Consider the following 7,192-nt stretch of genomic DNA (forward strand, 5'->3'; position numbering starts at 1 on the left):
ATCAGACCAGCGTCCAAAAGTTTGATTACTTCTTTCTTGACGACTTCTTGAATCATAGGGTTGACCCTTCTTTGCCTCTGAACTGAAGGTTTGAAATCATCTTCCAAGAAGATCTTGTGGGTGCAATAGTTGGGGTTGATCCCTTTTATGTCGGAGATCTTCCAAACAATTGCCTTCTTATGTGATTTCAAAACTTGAATCAATTTTGCCTTTTTTTGTGGCATGAGGTCTTTCGAGATGATTACAGGGATTTGCGATTCTCCTTCTAAGAATGCATACTCCAGATTGTTGGGTAACTTCTTTAATTCCAATTCTGGAGGTTCCTCGATAGATGGCTTCATCCTAGCTATCTCCTTTCAGTCTAACGAGTCATACTTCTCCTGGAATTCTGATTCTTCAGTAGCGGTCACTGATGCTATCTGTTCTTCATTTCTGGAAATTTTCCTTCTTAATGCTTCCTCTTCAGAAACATCTTCTTTAGTTTCGAAGGTAGGTTCGGGAAACTCCTCACAGTCCTCCTTTGACTGGGGTTCCTGATATACCGGAATGAAATCTGTTTCTTCATTCGGTCTTCTCCTTAATAGAGGTAAAGAAATGCCTTGTCCTAGTGGTGCTATTTGAATAGTCTTACCAAGAAAATTAATTTCAGAGAGGGGAGATTTGTGTTGACTAAGGTTTATGGTGGAATGGTTGCCGAGATTTCCTTCAGGAGGTGTAAAAAACTGATCCTTATAAATTTGATCTTGATTACATATAGCCATAGTTTCTTCCAGGTATTCGTTGACGAGTTCTTAAAAAGAATCAGAGAGATTCACATCTTCTTCTTTAGGATGGTTCATGAGACGATCAACATTGAATGTGATTTCTTCTCTTCCAACCCTTAATTTCAATGATTTCTCGTGCACATCAATTACGGCCTTGACAGTATTCAGGAATGGTCTGCCAAGAATGAGTGGGACTTTTGTGTCTTCCTCAATATCCATAATGACAAAATCAACGGGAAACGCGAACTTATCCACTCTAACTAGGACAACTTCAGCTATTCCTCGAGGAATCTTAACTGATCTGTCCGCGAGTTGGATAGTCATTCTGGTAGGCCTTAAGTCATTTAATCCTAGCTTCTTGAATAACGAATAGGGCATTAGGTTTACACTGGCTCCTAAGTCTGCTAACGCATCGCTAATTTGGACATCTTGCAGGTAGAAAGGTACCGTAAATCTTCCTGTATCTCCTAACTTAGGGGGAATTCCATGTTGTAACACTAACGAGCATTCTTTACTTAAGGGCAAGCTAACTATCTCTCTTAATCTCTCTTTGTTTGAAAGCAGTTCTTTGAAAAATTTAGCGCAGTTTGGCATTTCTACTAAAGCATCTACTAGTCGTACATTCAAATGCAAATTCTTAATAATATCCCAATACTTAGCGAATTACGCTTCTTGTTTTTCCTTCCTAAGCCTACCTGGGAAAGGTATGTGGGCGCACAGAATAATTTCTGGGGCCTTAGGAGAGATAGGTTCCGGTGGATTGACAACTAGGTCAATTGGCACAGGTTCCTTATCGGAATAATCTTGTATGGGTATATTGACAGTTCTTTCCTTCCCTCCTCTAGTAATTACTAGGGCATCAAACTCACTGCACTCTATTTCAACTTTAGTGGTTAATCGTTTAAGCGTAAGATGAAAATTGGTGATTAATTCTTCAAAAGTCTTTATCAAAGTGTCGAACTTATTTTGACATTCTATGACTTGAAGGTTTATCGCGTATTGCTTTTTCATAAATTCAACTAAAATTTCCTTAGAGTGGAGAGTATGTTTGTGCAATGGAAAGATTATATTATTATTCGAGCTATTTTGCTGTTTATATGCCCATCTAGGGTAAGGATACCTTAGATTGGTTCTAGTAGCATCGGAGTTTCTAGGAATTGGTAAATTTTGAAGAGTGAGGGTGAGAATTTGTAACCTGGTTCCCAACATTTTTACCGTATGCGTGAAGACGTCATCTTTCTCAGCAGCTTCATTGTTCCAATCTTCCTGTTGTGCAGCTATTTTGTCCAAGAGATTCCATGCTTCGTCTGCTGTTTGGGACATGAAATTGCCTTGCGAGGTCATGTCTAAGAGAGACTTATCATCCTTGGTCAAATCATTGTAAAGCGTACAGATTATGTCTGCCCGACTTAATGAATGATTCAGACATCTTTTAAGCATCAACTTTATTCTATTCCATGCTAGACACAATGACTCATTTTCTTTTTGAGAAAAGTTTGTGATGTCATTTCTTAAACAGATTTGCAGGGAGGGTGGATAAAATTTGTTTAGAAATTTAATGGCTAAAACCCCCCATGAATGGATTGAATTCAGGTTAAGTTCGTCAAACCATGCTAAAGCGTGTGCAGAAAGTGAATATTGAAAAAGATGAAGTTTTAAAATGTTTTTCTCGTTTTCTTCCTTCTTAAAAGAGTCAACCAGACTGATAAATTTGTTTAAATGAAAGTTTGGATCGTCAGTCTGTAATCCTTGAAATTTACAGATCATACTGACTAGTTTAATCATGTGTGAACTGATTTCAGGAATTCCTTCGGTTCCTAAGGTGATTGGTCCTCCTCTTTCCTCTAAGCATGACTTATGCATAGAAGCAAGGGTATCTTGTTGTTCCATTTTTTTTTTTGATTTTCCATTTTGAAAAGACTTAAAAGTAACTTTTAGAAAATATTAATTTACTAAAAGGATCGATAATTTAATAAAAACAATTATTCTTGAAATTCGGTCGCTAACCAGATCGGATATCTTTACTGATAGGATTTCTTACAGATTACTTGTATCGAGGAGGCCAGGCCGACTACGGAGAGGCAGGATCCTTTTGGTTCTAATATAATTGGAGACTGTTCGAAAAATCCAACAACCAAGTCCGTGTATAATTGTCTATCTTAGACACCACCAAACAACACTTTTGTCTTTTAAAATCTTTCCCGATCAAAATATTCAATCCCCGACAGCGGCGCCAAGAGAAACAACTGATATGCTACTAACGGACGGTTTTATTTGTGCGATTTAGGTCGCAGGATGTCCGGTTCGGTAGCACACAGTGTCTTCGTTTATTTATATTGTGCGGGGCCTAAATTTACTTTTACTTTCTAAGGTGTAGAAGGTGTAAGTTAACCTAGTGTCGTATTTTTTTTGCTGATTAACGAATTGAAAATCAAGTGGATAATTGTCTTTTAGTTAAATTACCTGGAAAAAAGATAGTAGTTATTTTTAGCTAAAAGTCCTAAGTGCAGAAAAGTAAATAAGTGGAAGGATATCCGGAGTATGCAGATTAGGGAAATGTTGACCAAGATATCAGTATTGGGTTAGGGAAAGGTAATTATGCTTATGTTAAGACTATGCTTGAAATGATGTAGATCTGGTTGGATGAGCCAATTACACAGACCTACTTGTCTCTGAACTCTCAGAGTTCTCTTTGAGCAGTGAGAAGTATGTCACTTGGTCGTATAATTGAAAGGTAACAATACCTCGGAGGTTATCCTCAGTAAAGTACTAGATTTATTAGTGAGTTAAGCTCTAATCCTAACCCTCGTTATCAGTTTAGTTAACTGAATAACAACGTGCCGTGTTGATTGAACACTGATCACAAACGGAAGGAATCCGTCGGTTTAAGTTGGCAAAACCTTAAATGAAAACTAACAACCATTCCATCATACTAATGAGATCATATCAATTCAAACATTATACAGCATCACAGTTAATATACTGATAGTAAAGCAGATAGAAATCTAATGAATACCTAAACAGTTAATATGGCTAAGACCTAAGGCAATAATCAGACAAGAACATGCAATAGGCTTGGGTCACACAGTGAAGGCACTAACTAGATCTTAATAGCTCCTAAGAAGTCTCTTCGGAATAGTCAATAGGCATACTAGGTCATTCATGTCTCAATTCCTAAGTTCCATGTCCTAAAAGCGCATTAAATGCCTCTCGAGAACTCTGGCCATACCGAGTTCATAGAATCTTCAGATACAGTATAAACAGGGGTCTTAATCCTATGAATTAGCTAATTTTACATAGGTAGACAAGTCCTGATCACAACCTAGGTTGGTCAATCCTTAAGTTGCTAGCATACAAATCTATCAGACTTCCTAGTTCAGTATTATAACAGTAATCGTACTAAATTAACATAATTACGCTAACCCAAACTTCTATCATGGCAACATACAGATTAATTAAGCTATCATGGTAATATCGGAACGCATTATTAAACATAAAAAGTAAGAACACATGTTTAATACAAAAGACAAGCGTTTCGGATAAAAACCTGAAAAGGCCGAAGAAATCTGTCCGAGATCGCAGGGACTCGCCGGGATATCCTCCGGAAAATAAAAGCTAAGCTAACTAAAACTAACTAAAAGTTTGAAAACATGAAATGAATTACAAATTGAGTGTGTGTTGAAATGGATGGAGAAAGCCCTTTAAATAGACTTGGAATTTGCCCTCAAACGGCTGGCAGGCCGTTTGGCAAGCCGTTTGCAGGGCCCATTTGCTAAGGCAAGCCGTTTAACGAGGCCGTTTGATCTGGGCATTTGGCATGCCATTTGCCACACTGGCAGGCCATTTGGCAGCCAGTTTGGCAAGCCGTTTGGCTTGCTGATTTGCTGGATCGTAACTTGATTTCTTGTATTTCACCGTTTTCGCTCTAGAATCTTCGTTTTAGCTCCATTTTACTTGATTATGTTTGCGTCGCCTTCGTAATTCTTAATCTACAAAATCAACCGAGAAAGTGATAATTTTGCCGACAAAGTTTAAATCTTTATTGTTCTAGGGCTTAATATTGGGGATAAAAATGTGACTTTTTGACCGATATCAAATACCCCACACTTGGCTTTATAACAACCTGCCTTTCTGTTTACTTTCCGTTTAATTATTTTAAAGGCCGTTATTTAATTATATCATCTCTTGTTTACTCTACGTATTTAAGGTAATTCGTTTGGTTAATTCACGCACCCGCTTTAAAACTCGAGGGACTAAACTCACCAAGGGGCCAAACTAGTTGACTAGGTCAACTAGTCAAGCCCCATCCTCCTCCACTCATTCACCTCCCCAACTTGATACTTTCACTTTTTGCTCTCAAACAACCAAATCAAAGATTCATCATCTAAATTCGATCTAGCAAGCTAACATCAAAACAAATTACATATTTGGAATCCTTGCATCTTCCTCTTCAATTCCATACCAATTTCATCTCTTTTGGGTAACTTTCTAAAAACTCCTGATTTCATGTTCTTAGTGTTTTTAACTTTAAAGTGTGTTAATTAGTGTCTATGGCTCAAGTCTAACATGAATATATGATTTAATTGCTTGTTCTTGTCATTTTGGTGTAACTAGCTTAAACTTGAAAAATGACTTGTTTTATCTTGAGATTTGCTTGATTAAATATTGATAGATGTTAAAGTGCATGTATTAAATGTGTTACTAGCATCACTAGGGTCAATTGGTATGTAGGTTGACTTGGAAAGACTCCAATAACATGATTGATGAATTTATGATTTTTGGTTAGGGTTTGGTAGCCCTAAATGTGAATTTTGATGCATTAAATGCTTTGCAATGTTGTTCGTAAGTGTTTAGTAGTATTGTATGCATAATTACCTACGAAACAGCGTATTATATGTGTATGTTAAGTTTTCGAATCTATAATTGCATTTATGAGCTTGAAACATTAAATGGTGAGCATTAAATGATCATTCGACGAGATTTCGGTTCTCGTAAATGTTGGTTTTGGTTGATGAAATGTGTTTAGTTGTATTCCTCGTTAAATTACCTTTCCAATGATATGAGATACGTGTTTTGAATGTTTACGGTACGTTATTTGTGAATTGGTGAATTTTGGTTCTAGACTTAAACATTTGAAACAACCCAGGAATCAGCTCACACCCATTGGCGCGGCGCGGCGTTTGTCTTGTTTGTGGGCTGTTCAATTTTCCCTTTTCACGTTAAATTCTAACTATGCTACGCACGTCCGATTAACATGTAACTTGTTCTAACATGCTCATATATGATTAACTAGCTAAGAAAAATTGTCCGAGACCCGACCCGAACATGTTGACTTTTTCGTTGACTTTGACTTGACCAAAGTTGACTTTTATTCAAACTTAACCAATACTTTGTTTAATCGTTATAACCTTTCCCTTATACTTGATTCTTGCATGAAACTTGACAACTTGATTCACATGCTGTATAATCGAGTCGTAACGAGCCATAGGACTAATTGAACAACTTTGACCGATCATGTTTTACCGTTATTGATACGACCTATTGTTTAGGTCAAGACTAGCATTCGTTCTTGCACACATTTACTTTGTGAAGTACCTTTATACTCGTGCACTCAAGGTGAGATCATAGTCCCATCTTTTCAACAACTTTTATTCTTTAAATCATGGGATGAGAAACACATACGTTTTAAACTTTTATACTTTGAACACAAGTACGGAAACAAACATTCCACATGTGAGTTAGAACAAAATGCCTCAATTCAATTATCATTAGTTACACTTTTAGGGTGTAAACGTGAACTTATGTTATGTGAATCCATACGGGCTTGACGCTCCCTCATTCGGACGGTTCGCTAACGTTAGCGAATGAAATATATTTTCGGGTATAGTGTAGGTTCTAACACTATGATAACGGGGTTCGTAAGACAGTTAAGTCTTGATAATTGGGTGCTCGCGAACGTACAACAACTTTGGAATGCAAACGATTTGGATAATCAACTTTATATTAAAACTTGTGGTTCAATACAACATACTTACTAACCTATGATTTCACCAACGTTTTCGTTGACAGATTTTTCTATGTTTTCTCAGGTCCTTGAACGATATGTGTTACATGCTTCCGCACACTATTTTGATACTTGCTTGGATGTCGAGTATACATGCATACATTGAGCGTCTTTTGACTTTACTTTAGATTGTGTCGCATAGGTTTCAATTGTACTTTAAACGTTGTAACGTATCTAGTTGTTAAACTACTCTTGTAAACTTTGAAACATCTTTACATTTGAAATGAATGCGACATATTTTGGTCAAACTATGTTTTAAAGACTTATGACCACGTTACGGGACCTAAGTTGACGGCGCCGTCAATGACGATTTTGTCGAGTCGTCACATGTGGTATCAGAGCATTGGTTGTAGGGATTTAGAGT

The sequence above is a fragment of the Rutidosis leptorrhynchoides genome, chromosome 5, assembly GCF_046630445.1.
Source record: "Rutidosis leptorrhynchoides isolate AG116_Rl617_1_P2 chromosome 5, CSIRO_AGI_Rlap_v1, whole genome shotgun sequence".
Lineage (NCBI taxonomy): Eukaryota > Viridiplantae > Streptophyta > Magnoliopsida > Asterales > Asteraceae > Rutidosis > Rutidosis leptorrhynchoides.